At 36.9% G+C, this 20937-nt stretch overlaps 1 long non-coding RNA gene and 12 other non-coding genes across 13 annotated transcripts; 7 read left to right on the forward strand and 6 right to left on the reverse strand.

Moving 5' to 3' along the window:
• Nucleotides 1–1368: 1368 nt before the first annotated feature.
• Nucleotides 1369–18983, forward strand: LOC123664573. The gene is made up of 3 exons (XR_006744844.1): nt 1369–1382; nt 14841–14847; nt 18898–18983. It is a non-coding gene; the product is annotated as an uncharacterized LOC123664573 (long non-coding RNA).
• Nucleotides 3565–3757, reverse strand: LOC123664802. The gene has a single exon (XR_006744912.1). It is a non-coding gene; the product is annotated as a U2 spliceosomal RNA (small nuclear RNA).
• On the reverse strand, nt 4688–4806 carry LOC123664788. The gene has a single exon (XR_006744901.1). It is a non-coding gene; the product is annotated as a 5S ribosomal RNA (ribosomal RNA).
• On the forward strand, nt 5734–5895 carry LOC123664855. Its single transcript, XR_006744955.1, has one exon. It is a non-coding gene; the product is annotated as a U1 spliceosomal RNA (small nuclear RNA).
• On the reverse strand, nt 6296–6414 carry LOC123664822. Its single transcript, XR_006744928.1, has one exon. It is a non-coding gene; the product is annotated as a 5S ribosomal RNA (ribosomal RNA).
• LOC123664789 lies at nt 6940–7101 on the forward strand. The gene has a single exon (XR_006744902.1). It is a non-coding gene; the product is annotated as a U1 spliceosomal RNA (small nuclear RNA).
• LOC123664844 lies at nt 7835–7953 on the reverse strand. Its single transcript, XR_006744949.1, has one exon. It is a non-coding gene; the product is annotated as a 5S ribosomal RNA (ribosomal RNA).
• On the forward strand, nt 12093–12211 carry LOC123664833. Its single transcript, XR_006744939.1, has one exon. It is a non-coding gene; the product is annotated as a 5S ribosomal RNA (ribosomal RNA).
• Nucleotides 12945–13106, reverse strand: LOC123664790. The gene has a single exon (XR_006744903.1). It is a non-coding gene; the product is annotated as a U1 spliceosomal RNA (small nuclear RNA).
• Nucleotides 13632–13750, forward strand: LOC123664845. The gene has a single exon (XR_006744950.1). It is a non-coding gene; the product is annotated as a 5S ribosomal RNA (ribosomal RNA).
• On the reverse strand, nt 14151–14312 carry LOC123664856. The gene has a single exon (XR_006744956.1). It is a non-coding gene; the product is annotated as a U1 spliceosomal RNA (small nuclear RNA).
• LOC123664854 lies at nt 15240–15358 on the forward strand. Its single transcript, XR_006744954.1, has one exon. It is a non-coding gene; the product is annotated as a 5S ribosomal RNA (ribosomal RNA).
• On the forward strand, nt 16289–16481 carry LOC123664805. Its single transcript, XR_006744913.1, has one exon. It is a non-coding gene; the product is annotated as a U2 spliceosomal RNA (small nuclear RNA).
• Nucleotides 18984–20937: the final 1954 nt, after the last annotated feature.

Consider the following 20937-nt stretch of genomic DNA (forward strand, 5'->3'; position numbering starts at 1 on the left):
AGAAAGGCTTCTTATAGAGCGTAGACATCCGCTAAGAACGTATTTTATGAAATTCGACCCTTAAAGGGGGTAAAACGGGGGTTGGAAGTTTGTATGAAAGTCCTATGTTTTTGAAGTAAGAGACTTGAAATTTAAAATGTATGCCTTATAGATGATAAGAAAATATCCAAATAATGTATCTTTAGAAATCAACTCCCTTTTGGGGTTAAAACGGGGGATGGTAGGTTTACTCACTCATCACGAAATCTCCGAAACTATAACACATACAAACTTGAAATTTGGCAGATAGGTTCTTTATAGGGCGTAGACATTTGCTAAGAACGGTTTTACGAAATTCGACCCCTAAAGGGGTAAAACGGGGCTTGAAAGTTTGTGTGAAAATCCTATGTTTTTGAAATAAGAGACTTGAAATTTAAAATGTACGCTCTTTAGATGGTGAGAAGGTGTCCAAATAATGAATCAGAAAGTCCTATGTTTTTGACATAAGAGACTTCAAATTTAAAATGGACGCTCTTTAGATGGTGAGAAGGTGTCCAAATAATGTATCTTTAGAAATTAACTTTTTTGGGGTTAAAACGGGGGATGATAGGTTGACTCCCTCATCACGAAATCTCCGAAACTATAACAGCTACAAACTTGAAATTTGGCCGGTAGGTTCCTTATAGAGCGTAGACATCCGCTAAGAACTGATTTTACGAAAATCGACCCCTAAGGGGATAAAACGGGCGTCGGAAGTTTGTATGAAAGTCCTATGTTTTTGAAGTAAGAGACTTGAAATTTAAAATATATGTTCTATAGATGGTAAGGAGGTGTCCAAATAATGCATCGTAATCTATATATATAAAAGAGAAAGGTCACTGACTTACTCATCACGAGAACTCAAAATCCACTGGATGGTCCATCCATCCAGGATGGACAAATATGAAATTTGGCAGGGCGGGTCCGCTAAGAACGGATTTTGCGATATTCCACTGCTAAGGGGGTTTAATTGGAGTTGATAGTTTGTATGAAACATATACACCACCTATAAAATCGCCTGATAGGTTATTTATACTGCAGCCGGAAAATAAAACTAAAAATGTGTTGTATAGAGAGGTTGTATAAAAAAAAACTATTAAATTATACTAAATTGTGCCTTTTGAAGAGTTACTCAGGTGATAAGCATTTCAAGTGACTAAAATAAAAAAATAATCTGCGTTAAACATCTTAATAGTAATGCATATCTTCATAAACACGCGGGCAACAGTTAGTGTATTATAAAACAAAGTCCCCAAAAGTGTATGTGATCGATTCCCTAAAATTTACAGAACGGATTTTCATGCGGTTTCACCAATGGCTTGAAGAGGAAGGTTTACGGAACGGCTAAGCCGATTTTGATGAGAGTTTCACTGGAAGTTTGCCGAGAAAACTTTGTGACACACTAATTTCAACGCGGGCGAAGCCGCGGGCACAGCTAGTAATTTATAATTGTGTTTGCTCGCAAACGAAAAAAAAACCGACTTCAATTACATCGACAAGTAATACAACGTAGATCGACGAAAAAATAGTCAAGCAACTACGCGTTATCAAAGATTACTCAAAAAGTAGTTATCAGATCTCGATAAAATTTATATGTGACCATATGATAAACATCAGCTTTCGATTAAATTAAAAATTATCAAAATCGGTACACCCAGTAAAAAGTTATTACGGATTTTCGAGAGTTTCCCTCGATTTCTCTGAGATTCCATCATCAGATCCTGGTTTCCTTATCACGGTACAAAACTAGGGATATCCCCTTTCCAACAAAAAAAGAATTATCAAAATCGGTACATCCAGTAGAAAGTTATGCGGTATAATACAATGTAGGTCGACGAAAAAAGCGTCAAGTAAAAACGCATTATTAGATATAACTCGAAAAGTAGTTGTTAGATCTCAAATAAATTTAAATGGGACCAATTGGCACACACCACCTTTCGATTAAAACAAAATTTGTCGAAATCGGTCTACCCGGTCAAAAGTTCTGATGTAACATACATTAAAAAAAAAAAAATACAGTCGAATTGAGAACCTCCTCCTTTTTTGGAAGTCGGTTAAAAACGAAACATCTTGCGACCAGCTTTTATATCATACTAGCGACCCGCCCCGGCTTCGCACGGTTGCAAAAACTATCAGTGTTCCTCTACTATACAATGCATGTATTATGCATAATATAAACCTTCCTCTGGAATCACTCCAGGTATTTGCTAAAGAAATCCGCATCAAAATCAAGTTTGAAAGATCTAAGCATACAGACGGCGGAAAGCGACTTTGTTTTATGCTACCTATGTAGGTAATGATAATGATAAATTGTGCAATGACATTATATGTTGATAGTAAAAGTTGTAATGGTGATATTTATTTTATTCTTTTTATTCTATATAAAATAAAAGCGCGTTTTTTAAAAAAGGTTTTCTAATTTTAATTCTTTTTCTAAACAGTTTTAATGATAAATAACACTTTTTTTTTTTAAATATAATTGGCTTGGCTTTTTGCCTTTTTCATAAGTCTTGAATTTTTTTTTCTGACCTCAAATTAATATTTTGTCATATTGTAACCAGTGTTTTCAGCGTGGAATGGACGTTGGCGATTGTTTGGTAAAAAAACCAGGTCGCAACTTGGTTAGGAGATAATATAGGTGAACATTTTATCATCACTTGATGATTTTACTTAAAAGCATTGAGGTACACATTGAGAACCTTCTAGATTTCACAAGTAGGTAGGTAGTCTTATGTGGTAACTCTTTATAAACGGTAAATGAAAATACACAAGAATTGCAGAAATAATATGCTCTATATACGTTTATCAATACAAACTACCATTGTGTATGGTTTAGTATATTGAACCTACGCGCAGCCGGATGCGCGTCTAACCAATGCATTTCTAGAATAATGAACAAGCAACTCGTAGCCGTTGTACCTACGAGCGACATCTCACGAACCACGCGACTGAAGTTAACTTACGAAACGTAAGTCTCTCTCTTTCTACCTTGATTAACTTATATCTCGCCCTCAACTTCCGTCCGCCTCGCCCGATCACACTTTTCATAGCGCTCTCGTCCCGCATTCAAGTTTTACTTCAAAAATATATGAATAATAACAAGATAGATAGATGCTTTTACTTGATTTTTGTTCTTTCTGTCTGTATCTCTAAAGAATTAGTTAAAACGTAGGGCAAAGGCAACCAATGTGTGGATTTTTGGAATACAATATGAATATTACACAACTAAAGGACACTTACACTTTGTAAATGCATGCAAAGGTGATTTTACGTTCACTTCGAACCCGTAGACGTTATGAAATAATTATAATATTTAAAACTCTAAAATCTAGATAGATTACAATATTACAATTGCCGGTAAAACTGTTGACATTATGGCGCCCCAATTAGCGATTATATTATTTTGTTTAATTAATGTATTTCAAGCACACCGGTTTCTTTTTGTTTCATTGCCAGTTTTACGATTCGTAATTCGTATGTAATATATAAGTCACTGGTGCAGACCCCCATTGCTAAAGAGGTTCTTCGCCAGTCGCGTTCATCTTGCTTGTGTGGGCCAATCCCGGCGGCACTGCAATGCCGGGCCGACCCGTGACGGGAGTGGAGCGAGCCCCTAACTTCCCATCGTTTTCCAAAAATCAGTTTAATATACTGGTCCCGCAGTGCGGGAACTTTCAGATATTAAGCTGAAAAGAACAGATACTACACTTTGATCTTAGCCAAAAGGCCGAGAAGCGATAACTGTGACGAACACGACCAAGGGACGTCATAAAACGCGAGAGAATCTGGCCAGCGCGATTGAGAAATAAATAGTTACTATACAGCGACATCTAGAGAATCGCAAGTAAACTAATACAGAATCATTTCTATCGTCACATACCTACCTACCATATTCGATTAGGTATTTATTTTGTAAATAGGTACCTACGCCGTCACCAAATATATTTTATATATAGCATTAATTTCATAAAAATACATTAGATACTAACAAAAAACGAGTGTGCTTTAGACCACACGACTGAAGTAAAACTTCTTTAGCAATAGGCCTACAATGTGTCACAAGTCAAGCGTGCGTATAGAAGTCTTACTTCAACAAGTCTGAAGCCGTATAGCACAATATATAATGAGTTATAATAGACAAACATGCCATGGTAAAATATAACTTATAAACTTACTCATTAACGTAATTTATAGTTTTCATAGCCGCTACTAGATGGCACTGATTCGCATATGTTGTAAATTATATTGTCATTCACACTAGTGATTTAATGTCGTTACTAGGTAATTGAAAATGTTAAAATCCTGCATCGCGCTGACTAGATTTCAACTGAGAACTATAGATAGTTTTTGTAGTGTATTCAATGTTACCTAAAGATTAACGATTTCCGTGGAGAGGAACGTGAGCGAGAGTCAACTACGTGTTGTTTTTAAAACGTTTCTAAGTTAATGACCCTCTGTTGTCCTTTTTGATAAAACTGCTTTTATTCTTTATGGCAGCACTACTAAATAAAGAGTTTGATAAATCGTAGAAGATTCGCTGTTTACTATGTAAAGTCGCACAATAATATCTTACCTAGTGTGTGTTTTGTAACTATATTTATAATAAGTATACAACAAGTATTAATAGCTATACAATAAACGAGTGCAACAGAAAAAAAAAACAGCAAAAAGCCAACGTCACGCGGTGTTCCCAGGCGGTCACCCATCCAAGTACTGACCGCGCCCGACGTTGCTTAACTTCGGTGATCGGACGAGAACCGGTGTATTCAACGTGGTATGGACGTTGGCGACTATTTTATGAAAAAACTCAAACACAGCTTGATTAAGAGATAAAATAACATATTTTATCATCGAATGAGAATTTTAAGTATCTTCTAGGTTGCATAAGTGTTTAGCTTGGTGTAAGTCTAAACTCTATACAAACGTTACAGTAACAGTGCCAATATGAAGACCCTAACAGCTCTACTACGTTAATAACTACATACTATAATTAACTTTTTTACCTTTTTCAATATAAATAATCCATGTTTTTCAGTTTTATTTACTTTTTACTGATTACGTATACCCGAGCCGTTTCTATTAAGCACATAGGCCTAACCACTGGAGATAGAGTCGTCTTTGTAATCACACAATAAAAGAAGAAATGTAAAATAAACAGTCTTTCGCTCAGGCAAAGAGACATCAAAACTGGGGGAGACAATGTTGCAATTATTTTTACTGTCAAAGAAAAAAAATATATGATTAGTGATTACCAATATCAAATTGCTTTCGCTTCGATTTTTTTTTGTTTTTTTTTCCTCTGTTTTTTGTAACTGTAGCACTAGTTAATTAAAAGTTTAATAAATACGGTCTATTCGAAAATTATTAAAAATTAAAATAAGAGACACACAGTCGACAATTCGAAAAACAGGGCTGTTGGCTGCGTTAATGATCTTGGAGCACGAGTCTCTCATCTGGATGTTTTTAATAAGATGCGCATACTAAATATTATATCACAGCATAATTATAATAATAATTTGTATTAAATAATAAGTAATTTTAGATCGTGTCAATTCTGCTTATTCTCATGTCTAACCTAGTTTTTGACATAAATGTAGAGACGGTTAGAAAACAACATACAGTTGTCTCTCGTCAGATGTCGCTAGTGGGACATTAAATCACGCTAACGATGTTTTTACCCGAGTGTACAAAGCGATGACGAGTGGGTTACATAGCATACTTACCTGGCGTAGGGGACACCGTGATCATGAAGGCGGTTCCCCCAGAGCGAGGCTCCTCCATTGCACTGCGGCGGGGTTGACCTCTGCGATTATCCCTAATGCGGATAACTCGGACGCGTAATTTTTGGTAGTGGGGACTGCGTACGCGCTGTCCCCCCATAAATATGAACAATATCCTTCTTATTGGGTATACAACTATACAGCTAAAAAGGAAACGTACAACAGAAATCCTACTCGCTAAACAGCGATCTATACTATACTATACGAGTACTATACTGTTACTGTGTGTCCTGCTGTGTGGTAAATCTGCTTTGATTCCGAGTCAATCTTTAACTGTGGCGCTAATAAAGAATAGTTTTTAACCGTAAATTACTAGTATATATTTTGAAAGCTTTAGAGACCCAATTAACAAAAGACTGCGTTAATCGAACCATGTAGAGTCGCATTGTAATCTTCTGTAGAGTGTGTTCTGTAAACATATAGGTACATACGGAATGTGTAATGATTATGAATATTAGCTCTACATCTCGTGTGTCATAGAAAAAAAAATAGCAAAAAGCCAACGTCACGCGGTGTTCCCAGGCGGTCACCCATCCAAGTACTGACCGCGCCCGACGTTGCTTAACTTCGGTGATCGGACGAGAACCGGTGTATTCAACGTGGTATGGACGTTGGCGAATGTTGAGCAGAAAAGTTTGAACACAACTTAGTTAAGACGTAAAAAGAATAATTTTACTATCAAACATAAATTTTAGGTAGCCTCTACATTCCACAAGTATTAGTTAAATGATACCGTAATAGTGTAGCCGACAAGACGCAAACTGCTCTACTATATGAATTACTATTATAATAATACTATACTATATATTCTTTCCGCAATATTAGTTAATATCTACGTATCTAGGTAGTAAATTATAAACAAGCATTCTTTACACCCGGAAGTAGAGTCGTCACAAATTAAATTATATTATATGTAACAAATTATGCACTAACAGTAAGTGCGTTCTATCTTAATTAGGATATTGAACCTATGCGAAGCAGAAAGCAGACTAAATACCAATAATTTTTAAATCATGAATATACAGATCTTCCCCAAATGACGTGTAGTTGTCTCTCGTTAGATGTCGCTAATGGGACATTAAATCGCGCGAGCGATGTTTTTACCCGGGAATATAAAGCGGTGACGAGCAGGAGTCAAAGCATACTTACCTGGCGTAGGGGACACCGTGATCACGAAGGCGGTTCCCCCAGAGCGAGGCTCCTCCATTGCACTGCGGCGGGGTTGACCTCTGCGATTATCCCTAATGCGGATAACTCGGACGCGTAATTTTTGGTAGTGGGGACTGCGTACGCGCTGTCCCCCCATTAAGAAACAAAAAAGTTACCTTCTAATTTTTCGTACTATTAAGTATTAACCATAGTACCAAACAAAAAGAAATGCACTACATATTGATTTAGCACTCAATTGCGGGCGATTATGTTGTAATTAACTAATTAATTTTACTGCCAAGGAAAACATATATGTATATGAATATCAAGATAAATCTTATTTCACTTTTATTTTTGACTGTAACGCTGCTAAAGTAATGTTTCAAAAATTACTAATAATTAAAATGTAGAGACATACAACCAACCAAAGTTTGAAACAAATGAACAAAATAATCATGATATACCTTTTTAAAATCCTTAAATTGTGTCCTTCAATTTGAAACCCTTATTGTAGTATTCGAGAATTTTTTTTTCATTAACTACAATGGCTTCGCGCAGCCGCCATGTTTGATTTTTTTAATGTCACCTATCTAAGAACACTTGGGCAGCTAAGACGAACCTAACGATATCTCAATTATGTAAATCCGTTCAGTGGTTCTGGAAATATGAGGTAGTAAAGAATATTACATACAGACATACATACATACGTACAAGATACGCGCGAAAAACATAACCCTTCCTTGGCAGTCGGGCAATAAAGGACGAGAACACGCACAAACCCTGTAAAGTCACGTTATAACTTTGTTTAGTGGTTTTTCCTAAATAACAAAAAATCAATATACTTATATCAATAATAATCAACATAAGCTTTTAAAAAAACAGCAAAAAGCCAACGTCACGCGGTGTTCCCAGGCGGTCACCCATCCAAGTACTGACCGCGCCCGACGTTGCTTAACTTCGGTGATCGGACGAGAACCGGTGTATTCAACGTGGTATGGAAGTTGGCGACTATGATTTGAAAATACTTGAACACAACTCGGTTAAAAGATTTAAACGTAAATATTATCATCAAATAAGAAATCCGTGTATCTTCTACTTTGCACTTTTATTTAGTTTAGTGTAACTCTACTGTACTGTCTGTGTACTACAAATGTTTGAGTAAAAATTTAAATATTTATACAGCTAGTAAGTTTCTAACGGCTCTACTACGTGAATACTAATATAATTATCATTTCTTCATTCTTCAGTATGTCTGTTTTCAATTATATGTACATTTATTATAGATTTATTAAATATAACTGTACATTTACACGGACCTAAACCACAGGATATAGACACTATTTAATAGCGTTACACTTATACTTTTCTTTTAGAGACACGCAAAACAGACCAGCTACCGCCATCTGTCAAAATTATCTAACACTGCTAACAAAATGAGCAACGTCAGTGACGTCGACCAGACCATGTCGTGTGTTACTAGAGGGCGCTTAGTAATTAAAATAATTAAAACGTGGAAAGGTATTGAAAAATAGAAATTTTGATGCCTACCTACGAGTGATGTGAACGTGTTTTGCAAAATCTAAAAAAAAAAATTTTGGAAAACCGACGATCACCTGTTATTTATGCTTAGTCACCGGTATTGATGACTCTCTTTTCTTACGATCTTGCAGGCATCAAATATTTTTTTGTAAATTGAATTTTCTCATCTAAAGCTAATTAAAGCTAGTTAAATGTCTTAAAATATAAGTGTATTTGAGTTATTATTTTACTTTTTTGTTTAAAATCATTTATACCTATAAACTGACATGTAATTTATCGTTTTATTGCTTTTTATTATTTTTATTCTATTTCATTTTTTTTTTTTTATTTTTTTTTTGTCTAATTTTGACTGAAAAAAAAATAAATAAAAAATTATTATGAGTTTTTTTTCTTAGGTTTGTTTTTATGCTTATTATTATGATCAATTAGTGTAACTTGTTATTTTGCTTTTATTTTTTATTTTTTGAAATGTTAATTAATGTGACTTATTTGAATGTTAATTGTTTTTTTTTTATACAATGATAGGCTTGCGTTTGACCACTATTTCACCTGATGATAAGTGAAAATGCGGTCTAAGATGGACCACGGTTACCTAGAAGTAACCTATTCACTCGCGACTTAAAGATACCCAGGTTATAATTTTCTGGAAGCACAGACGCTGGTAGAGAGTTCCATTCTTTGGCTGTACAGATCAAGAATGTACTAGCGAATCGCTTAGTGCGTATAACGGGAATGTCAACCATGTCATCATCATTAAGCCTTTACAGTCCAGTGCTGGACATAGACCTCCACAAGCTTACGCCAAAAATAACGTGAACTCATGTGCTTTGCCCATAGTCACCACGCTGGGCAGGCGGGTTGTTGACCGCAGTACTGGCTTTGTCGCATCGAAGATGCTGCTGTCCGTCTTCGGCCTGTCTATTTCAAAGCTAGCAGTTGGATGGTTATCCCGCCACCGGTCGGCTTTTTAAGTTCCAAGTTGGTAGAGGAACTGTGTTATTTAATGAAACAACTTTTTTCGGATTTTATCGCGGTTTATTATTAACTTTTGATTCCCGACGTTTCGGATACTTTACAGCAACCATGGTCACGGGAGGACTGAGGTGTCAGACGTCCCAACGTTACAAAGTTATTCGAAACTACCCGACATACGAGGGGAGGTCCAAAAGTTCGTGGAATGGAGGGGATGGAGTGGGGATAGGGTAGCTCGCTTAGTGTCATACTAATTGGGGACTCATCATTAGTATATGTTCTGAGTTTCAGCCTTATTGCGTTATTCGCTTACGAACACTCGCCTGCTAAACAAGTAAATCCGGAAGAAAACTGAAACTATGGAGAAAATTGAACACCTTGCTGTGGTAAAATTCCTTACCAAGCAAGGAAAGAGCGCTCAGACCATTTTGAATGAAATGGAAACTGTTATGGGGAACAGTGCCCTAGTAAATCATTGATTTACAAGTGGCATGGTCTTTTTAAACATGCTCGGGAGACGATTGAAGACGACCCCCGCTCGGGAAGGCCAGTTGAGGCCAACACATCAGACATTATCGAAAAAGTGGAAAAAATTATACTTGAGGACACCCGTTTGAAGAAAAAACAGTTATCTGCATTAGTTGGAGTATCAGATCCTACCATTTTGCGAATCCTACATGACCACCTGGGTATGACAAAAGTCAGTGCAAGATGGGTACCGGGAATGCTTACGCCGCTTCATAAACAGCAACGCGTCGATGTGTCAAAACAATTTTTGGAGTTGTGTGGAGACAAACCTGCTCAGATTTTGAAGCGGATTGTTACCGGAGATAAAACACGGGTTCATCACTTTGAGCTTGAGTCCAAACAAGAGTCCATACAATGGTATAAAAAGGGGACACCACCGCCAAAGAAATTCAAACTGTCGGAGTCGGCTGGAAAGTTGACGGCTCTTGTGTTTTGAGATTGTGAGGGGATATTACTTATTGATTACAAAGAAAAGGAAAGGACCATAACCTGAGAATACTACGCAATGATATTAGAAAAATTTTAGGAGGGCATCAAGGAAAACGTCAAGGAAAATTGACTAAGGGTGTGTTGCTCTTGCAAGACATCGCGCCGGTTCACAAGAGCCAAGTTGCAATGGCTGCTCTGCACGCGCATGGTTTCGAATCACTAGTCCACCCACCCTATAGTCCAGATCTGGCCCCAAGTGATTTCTATTTGTTTCCTAAGTTAAAAAGACTTAAGGGGAAGGAAATTTTCCGACGACAATGGGGTGAAGGAGGCAATTTTGGCTCATTTTGACGCAAAGATAAAAAATATTTTTACGATGGCTTAGAAAGATTAATTCATAGATCTAATAAATGTATTTAGCTTAAGGGTGACTATATTGAAAAGGAAAAATAGATTTATTAGTTAATTTTATTTCAAACCCTTCCATTCCACGAACTTTTGGACCTCCCCTCGTACATCAATATCTTATATAGTCCTATCTACGCAGAATGTGCTAATTGAGTCTTTAATCTGTGGTGAATTATGCTTGGTTTTTGTGAACTGAATGCTTGGTTTGTGAATGAACGTGTGAAACCAGCCACCGTCGAACGAGTACCTGCTGTGCTACCTTTTATGAAAGGGGTCACTGACAAGATTGGCTTCATCTTAAAGCGAGCTTCTATAAAAACTTTTTTCAAGCCGCCAAAAACGATAAGTCAATTTTTACCATCTGTCAAGTGTCATATACCCTTACAAGATGCAGGAGTATACAAGCTTGATTGTGACTGTGGCCTCTCTTATATAGGACAAATAAAACGATCATTAGAACATTACATTAGAAAATTAACAAACAAACATTAGAAAACTGTGTTATTCCTTAGTCGCCTCTTACGACACCCACGGAAAGAGAGGGGGTGGCTATATTCTTGAGTACCGTAGCCACACAGAACAGTAAACCTGTAAGGGTGGCGTAACGCAGAGCGTCTGGTTGTATGATGATGGAAGGGGGAGGGGGGAATCAGGTTATGGTGAGGAATTTTAGTACATTCATTAGTTAACATCTGCGATTATACCCTACGCGGATAACTTGGACGCGTAATTTTAGGTAGCTCAAGGAGAAACTTCTTCTTATTGATATTATTATTGAATATATTCACGAAACACACCCTATTTTTTTATAGGTAAGATATTGTTACGAACACACAAAGAAACTAGCGCCATCTAGCGGCAACCATTGAAACCACACAAAGACAGAGACAGCATGAAACTCTCTACTCAATACTATATGGCGTTAGAGGAATTACTGTGGAACTATATAGAAGTATAGTCTCGAAAACCCTAACACGTAACAATATTATTATGCGACTCTACATTCAAGTAACGCAACTATTTGTTAATTGCGTAGCTCTATATTTTTTCCGATTTACTAGTTACTGCGAATCTTCTAAGGTTTATCGAAATATTTATTTATTAGCGCTGCCATAAAAAAAAATCGGAATAGAAGTAGTTTTATCAATCAGACTGTTGTCCTGTGAACACTTGTGCAACCTAGAAGATACTCGAAATCCTCATTTGATGATAAAATATGTCCGTTTAGCTTATAATAGGATAGTTTTTGATATTTTTTAAACAATGGCTGCCAACGTCCATACCACGTTGAATACACCGGTTCTCGTCCGATCACCGAAGTTAAGCAACGTCGGGCGCGGTCAGTACTTGGATGGGTGACCGCCTGGGAACACCGCGTGACGTTGGCTTTTTGCTGTTTTTTTAAAAGCTTATGTTGATTATTATTGATATAAGTATATTGATTTTTTGTTATTTAGGAAAAACCACTAAACAAAGTTATAACGTGACTTTACAGGGTTTGTGCGTGTTCTCGTCCTTTATTGCCCGACTGCCAAGGAAGGGTTATGTTTTTCGCGCGTATCTTGTACGTATGTATGTATGTCTGTATGTAATATTCTTTACTACCTCATATTTCCAGAACCACTGAACGGATTTACATAATTGAGATATCGTTAGGTTCGTCTTAGCTGCCCAAGTGTTCTTAGATAGGTGACATTAAAAAAATCAAACATGGCGGCTGCGCGAAGCCATTGTAGTTAATGAAAAAAAAATTCTCGAATACTACAATAAGGGTTTCAAATTGAAGGACACAATTTAAGGATTTTAAAAAGGTATATCATGATTATTTTGTTCATTTGTTTCAAACTTTGGTTGGTTGTATGTCTCTACATTTTAATTATTAGTAATTTTTGAAACATTACTTTAGCAGCGTTACAGTCAAAAATAAAAGTGAAATAAGATTTATCTTGATATTCATATACATATATGTTTTCCTTGGCAGTAAAATTAATTAGTTAATTACAACATAATCGCCCGCAATTGAGTGCTAAATCAATATGTAGTGCATTTCTTTTTGTTTGGTACTATGGTTAATACTTAATAGTACGAAAAATTAGAAGGTAACTTTTTTGTTTCTTAATGGGGGGACAGCGCGTACGCAGTCCCCACTACCAAAAATTACGCGTCCGAGTTATCCGCATTAGGGATAATCGCAGAGGTCAACCCCGCCGCAGTGCAATGGAGGAGCCTCGCTCTGGGGGAACCGCCTTCGTGATCACGGTGTCCCCTACGCCAGGTAAGTATGCTTTGACTCCTGCTCGTCACCGCTTTATATTCCCGGGTAAAAACATCGCTCGCGCGATTTAATGTCCCATTAGCGACATCTAACGAGAGACAACTACACGTCATTTGGGGAAGATCTGTATATTCATGATTTAAAAATTATTGGTATTTAGTCTGCTTTCTGCTTCGCATAGGTTCAATATCCTAATTAAGATAGAACGCACTTACTGTTAGTGCATAATTTGTTACATATAATATAATTTAATTTGTGACGACTCTACTTCCGGGTGTAAAGAATGCTTGTTTATAATTTACTACCTAGATACGTAGATATTAACTAATATTGCGGAAAGAATATATAGTATAGTATTATTATAATAGTAATTCATATAGTAGAGCAGTTTGCGTCTTGTCGGCTACACTATTACGGTATCATTTAACTAATACTTGTGGAATGTAGAGGCTACCTAAAATTTATGTTTGATAGTAAAATTATTCTTTTTACGTCTTAACTAAGTTGTGTTCAAACTTTTCTGCTCAACATTCGCCAACGTCCATACCACGTTGAATACACCGGTTCTCGTCCGATCACCGAAGTTAAGCAACGTCGGGCGCGGTCAGTACTTGGATGGGTGACCGCCTGGGAACACCGCGTGACGTTGGCTTTTTGCTATTTTTTTTTCTATGACACACGAGATGTAGAGCTAATATTCATAATCATTACACATTCCGTATGTACCTATATGTTTACAGAACACACTCTACAGAAGATTACAATGCGACTCTACATGGTTCGATTAACGCAGTCTTTTGTTAATTGGGTCTCTAAAGCTTTCAAAATATATACTAGTAATTTACGGTTAAAAACTATTCTTTATTAGCGCCACAGTTAAAGATTGACTCGGAATCAAAGCAGATTTACCACACAGCAGGACACACAGTAACAGTATAGTACTCGTATAGTATAGTATAGATCGCTGTTTAGCGAGTAGGATTTCTGTTGTACGTTTCCTTTTTAGCTGTATAGTTGTATACCCAATAAGAAGGATATTGTTCATATTTATGGGGGGACAGCGCGTACGCAGTCCCCACTACCAAAAATTACGCGTCCGAGTTATCCGCATTAGGGATAATCGCAGAGGTCAACCCCGCCGCAGTGCAATGGAGGAGCCTCGCTCTGGGGGAACCGCCTTCATGATCACGGTGTCCCCTACGCCAGGTAAGTATGCTATGTAACCCACTCGTCATCGCTTTGTACACTCGGGTAAAAACATCGTTAGCGTGATTTAATGTCCCACTAGCGACATCTGACGAGAGACAACTGTATGTTGTTTTCTAACCGTCTCTACATTTATGTCAAAAACTAGGTTAGACATGAGAATAAGCAGAATTGACACGATCTAAAATTACTTATTATTTAATACAAATTATTATTATAATTATGCTGTGATATAATATTTAGTATGCGCATCTTATTAAAAACATCCAGATGAGAGACTCGTGCTCCAAGATCATTAACGCAGCCAACAGCCCTGTTTTTCGAATTGTCGACTGTGTGTCTCTTATTTTAATTTTTAATAATTTTCGAATAGACCGTATTTATTAAACTTTTAATTAACTAGTGCTACAGTTACAAAAAACAGAGGAAAAAAAAACAAAAAAAAATCGAAGCGAAAGCAATTTGATATTGGTAATCACTAATCATATATTTTTTTTCTTTGACAGTAAAAATAATTGCAACATTGTCTCCCCCAGTTTTGATGTCTCTTTGCCTGAGCGAAAGACTGTTTATTTTACATTTCTTCTTTTATTGTGTGATTACAAAGACGACTCTATCTCCAGTGGTTAGGCCTATGTGCTTAATAGAAACGGCTCGGGTATACGTAATCAGTAAAAAGTAAATAAAACTGAAAAACATGGATTATTTATATTGAAAAAGGTAAAAAAGTTAATTATAGTATGTAGTTATTAACGTAGTAGAGCTGTTAGGGTCTTCATATTGGCACTGTTACTGTAACGTTTGTATAGAGTTTAGACTTACACCAAGCTAAACACTTATGCAACCTAGAAGATACTTAAAATTCTCATTCGATGATAAAATATGTTATTTTATCTCTTAATCAAGCTGTGTTTGAGTTTTTTCATAAAATAGTCGCCAACGTCCATACCACGTTGAATACACCGGTTCTCGTCCGATCACCGAAGTTAAGCAACGTCGGGCGCGGTCAGTACTTGGATGGGTGACCGCCTGGGAACACCGCGTGACGTTGGCTTTTTGCTGTTTTTTTTTTCTGTTGCACTCGTTTATTGTATAGCTATTAATACTTGTTGTATACTTATTATAAATATAGTTACAAAACACACACTAGGTAAGATATTATTGTGCGACTTTACATAGTAAACAGCGAATCTTCTACGATTTATCAAACTCTTTATTTAGTAGTGCTGCCATAAAGAATAAAAGCAGTTTTATCAAAAAGGACAACAGAGGGTCATTAACTTAGAAACGTTTTAAAAACAACACGTAGTTGACTCTCGCTCACGTTCCTCTCCACGGAAATCGTTAATCTTTAGGTAACATTGAATACACTACAAAAACTATCTATAGTTCTCAGTTGAAATCTAGTCAGCGCGATGCAGGATTTTAACATTTTCAATTACCTAGTAACGACATTAAATCACTAGTGTGAATGACAATATAATTTACAACATATGCGAATCAGTGCCATCTAGTAGCGGCTATGAAAACTATAAATTACGTTAATGAGTAAGTTTATAAGTTATATTTTACCATGGCATGTTTGTCTATTATAACTCATTATATATTGTGCTATACGGCTTCAGACTTGTTGAAGTAAGACTTCTATACGCACGCTTGACTTGTGACACATTGTAGGCCTATTGCTAAAGAAGTTTTACTTCAGTCGTGTGGTCTAAAGCACACTCGTTTTTTGTTAGTATCTAATGTATTTTTATGAAATTAATGCTATATATAAAATATATTTGGTGACGGCGTAGGTACCTATTTACAAAATAAATACCTAATCGAATATGGTAGGTAGGTATGTGACGATAGAAATGATTCTGTATTAGTTTACTTGCGATTCTCTAGATGTCGCTGTATAGTAACTATTTATTTCTCAATCGCGCTGGCCAGATTCTCTCGCGTTTTATGACGTCCCTTGGTCGTGTTCGTCACAGTTATCGCTTCTCGGCCTTTTGGCTAAGATCAAAGTGTAGTATCTGTTCTTTTCAGCTTAATATCTGAAAGTTCCCGCACTGCGGGACCAGTATATTAAACTGATTTTTGGAAAACGATGGGAAGTTAGGGGCTCGCTCCACTCCCGTCACGGGTCGGCCCGGCATTGCAGTGCCGCCGGGATTGGCCCACACAAGCAAGACAAACGCGACTGGCGAAGAACCTCTTTAGAAATGGAGGTCCTGCACCAATGACTTATATATTACATACGAATTACGAATCGTAAAACTGGCAATGAAACAAAAAGAAAACGGTGTATTTGGGGCGCCATAATGTCAACAGTTTTACCGGCAATTGTAATAGAGATAGATACCTCAGATCTGCAGTATTCATAGTATCTATCTAGATTTTAGAGTTTTAAATATTAAAATTATTTCATAACGTCTACGGGTCTGAAGTGAACGTAAAATCACCTTTGCATGCATTTACATTTTGCTTAAGCAAAAGTGTAAGTGTCCTTTAGTTGTGTTATATTCATATTGTATTCCACAAATCCACACATTGGTTGCCTTTGCCCTACGTTTTAACTAATTCTTTAGAGATACAGACAGAAAGAACAAAAATCAAGTAAAAGCATCTATCTTGTTATTATTCATATATTTTTGAAGTAAAACTTGAATGCGGGACGAGAGCGCTATGAAAAGTGTGATCGGGCGAGGCGAACGGAAGTTGAGGGCGAGATATAAGTTAATCAAGGTAGAAAGAGAGAGACTTACGTTTCGTAAGTTATACTTCAGTCGCGTGGTTCGTTAGATGTCGCTCGTAGGTACAACGGCTACGAGTTGCTTGTTCATTATTCTAAAAATGCATTGGTTAGGCTCGCATCCGGCTGCGCGTAGGTTCAATATACTAAAGAGGAAAAAGTACATTTAGTACAAGCTGTATAACCAATGATTAAAGAATACTAGCCCGTTGGCGCAGTTTGTAGTGGCCCTGCTTTCTGTGCCGCGCGTTGTGGGTTCGATTCCCGACTGAGTCTGGGTGTAATATTTGTATTTATATATTTATATATGTATTATTTCTATGTATATTTATAAAAAAGAAATATAGTTATAACAGTCGGCTGTTACCTGTAACACAAGCATCAAGTTGCTTACCATAGGAACAGACGACCGTGTGTGTATGTTATAAGATATATATTATCTATAATATATATAAACGCGAAAGGTCATTCATCACGAAATCTCCGAAACTATAACACCTACAAACTTGAAATTTGGCAGGCAGGCTCCTTATAAGACGTAGACATCCGCTAAGAACGGATTTTACGAAAATCGACCCCTAAGGGGGTGAAACGGGGGTTCGAAGTTTGTATGAAAGTTCTATGTTTTTGAAGTAAGAGACTTGAAATTTAAAATTTAAGCTCTATAGATGGTGAAAAGGTGTCCAAATAATATATCTTTAGAAATCAACCCCTTTTTGGGGTTAAAACGGGGGATCGTAGGTTGACTCACTGATCACGAAATCTCCGAAACTATAATACCTACAAACTTGAAATTTAGCAGATAGACTCTTTATAAGGCGTAAACTACCGCTTAGAATGGATTTTACGAAACTCGACCCCTAAGAGGGTAAAACGGGGGTTGGAAGTTTGTATGAAAGTCCTATGTTTTAGTAGTAAGAAACTTGAAATTTAAAATGTATGCTCTAGAGATGGTGAGAATGTGTCCAAATAATGTATCTTTCAGAATCAACTCCTTTTTGGGGTTAAAACGGGGATGATAGGTTGACTAATCACGAAATCTCCGGAACTATAACAGCTACAAACTTGAAATTTGGCAGGTAGGTTCCTTATAAGGCGAAGACATCCGCTGAGAACTGATTTTACGAAACTCGACCCCTACGGGGGTAAAACGGGGGTTGGAAGTTTGTATAAAAGACCTATGTTTTTGAAGTAAGAAACTTGAAATTTAAAATGTATGCTCTATAGATGGTGAGGAGGTGTCCAAGTAATGCATCGTAATCTATATATATAAAAAAGAAAGGTCACTGACTCACTCATCACGAGAACTCAAAAACCGGCGGATGGTCCATCCATCCAGGATGGACAAAGATGAAATTTAGCGGGAAGGTAGATTATAGTTAGGAGACGTCCACTAAGGACGGATTTTGCGATATTCCACCGCTAAGGGGGTTTAATTGGGGGTTTAATAGTTAATGAAACATATACAACAGCTATAAGTTCGCCTGATAGGTTATTTATACTGCAGCTTGAAAATAAAACCAAAAATGTGGTGTATAGAGAGGTTTTATAAAAATAACTATTAAGTTATACTAAATTGTGCCTTTCAAAAAGTTACTTAGTGGATAAGCATTTCAAGTGACTGAAATTAAAAAAAAATTGCGTTAAACATCTTAATAGTAATGCATATCATCATAACCACGCGGACGTAGTCGCGGGCAATAGGTTAGTGTATTATAAAACAAAGTCCCCAAAAGTGTACGTAATCGATTCCCTCGAAACCTACTGAACGGATTTTCATGTGGTTTTACCAATGGAGAGAGGGCTTCAAGAGAAAGGTTTATGAAACAGTTAGCCGATTTTGATGAAAGTCTCACTGGAAATTTGTCGGGAAAACTTTATGACACACTGATTTCAACGCGGGCGAAGCCGCGGACACAGCTAGTATTATTATATAATGAATAAAAGAAGATATCAGATATAGTCACGTTATCTGAAGTCAAATGTTTCTCCAATATGGCGTCAACTCCGCCCACAGCTTATAGTGTTGTAATATATATTACAATAAATAATAAAAGGTGCACTCGTTGAACGACATATACAGAGCTAACTTACCACTTTAATTTGTTTACTTTACTAACTAAAAATAATTGTGTTTGCTCGCAAACGAAAAAAAACCGACTTCAATTACACCGACGAGTAATACAAGGTAGATCGACGAAAAAATACTCAAGTAACTGCGCGTTATCAAAGATTACCAAAGAAGAGAAAAAGTAGTTATCAGATCTCAATGAAATTTATATGTGACCACATGACAAACATGAGCTTTCGATTAAATTAAAAATTATTAAAATCGGTACACCCAGTAAAAAGTTATTGCGGATTTTCAAGAAGTTCCCTCGATTTCTCTGGGATTCCATTATCAGATCCTGGTTTCCTTATCATGGTACTAAACTAAGGATATCTTCTTTCCAACAAAAAAAGAATTATCAAAATCGGTACACCCAGTAAAAAGTTATGTGGTATAATACAACGTAGGTCGATGTCAAGTCAAAAAAGCGTCAAGTAAAAACGCATTAATAGATATAGCTCGAAAAGTAGTTGTTAGATCTCAAATAAATTTAAATGGGACCAATTGGCACACACCACCTTTCGATTAAAAGAAAATTTGTCGAAATCGCTCCACCCAGTCAAAAGTTCTCATGTAACATACATACAAAAAAAAAATACAGTCGAATTGAGAACCTCCTCCTTTTTTGGAAGTCGGTTAAAAACGTAGTTTGGACGCGATTTCATTAAACAATTACTATGCGGCGGCTGTATGTGCTGTGTGGCTACGGCACTAAAGAATTTAGCCACCCCCTCTCTTCCCGTGGGTGTCGTAAGAGGCGACTAAGGGATAACAAGGTTCCACAACCACCTTGGAACTTAAGAAGCCGACCGATGGCGGGATAACCATCCAACTGCTGGCTTTGAAATACACAGGCCGAAGACGGGCAGCAGCGTCTTCGGTGCGATAAAGCCAGTACTGCGGTCACCAACCCGCCTGCCCAGCGTGGTGATTATGGGCAAAACACATGAGTTCACGTTATTTTTGGCGTCAACTTGTGGAGGCCTATGTCCAGCAGTGGACTGTATAGGCTGTAATGATGATAATGATGATGTAGCGGCATCTATAGTTGTATTGTGGATATAAGAACGAGTAAAGCAATATCTGAAGCGCCACCTATAAATATTCTGATTTAGTTTTCATATTGTACGGTAGATGGCAGTATTGTAATTTGTGCTTTGGAATAATGTAGGTATTATGAGATATAGAATATTTATTCTACACTAGGTGGACACTAGGTGGCGCTTTAATTTTGTTGAAATTCTTGTTGTTTGTAATTCTTGCTAGTCGCTATTTTAATATGCAAACAAGCAAACACATTTTTTTATTTCAATTTTATTATTTGTACGTTATATCGTATTATTCTCTGTTTTTGATTGATTCAGCCGTAACGTCCCACATGCCGTGGTGCCGTATCCACATGCTGGGCACAGGCCTATTTCTCTATATATAATTACTAGCTGTGCCCGCGGCTTCGCCCGCGTTGAAATCAGTGTGTCATAAAGTTTTCCCGACAAATTTCCAGTGAGACTTTCATCAAAATCGGCTAACTGTTTCATAAACCTTTCTCTTGAAGCCCTCTCTCCATTGGTAAAACCACATGAAAATCCGTTCAGTAGGTTTCGAGGGAATCGATTACGTACACTTTTGGGGACTTTGTTTTATAATACACTAACCTATTGCCCGCGACTACGTCCGCGTGGTTATGATGATATGCATTACTATTAAGATGTTTAACGCAATTTTTTTTTAATTTCAGTCACTTGAAATGCTTATCCACTAAGTAACTTTTTGAAAGGCA

Source organism: Melitaea cinxia, chromosome 22, assembly GCF_905220565.1.
Source record: "Melitaea cinxia chromosome 22, ilMelCinx1.1, whole genome shotgun sequence".
In the NCBI taxonomy this organism is placed as follows: Eukaryota; Metazoa; Arthropoda; class Insecta; order Lepidoptera; family Nymphalidae; genus Melitaea; species Melitaea cinxia.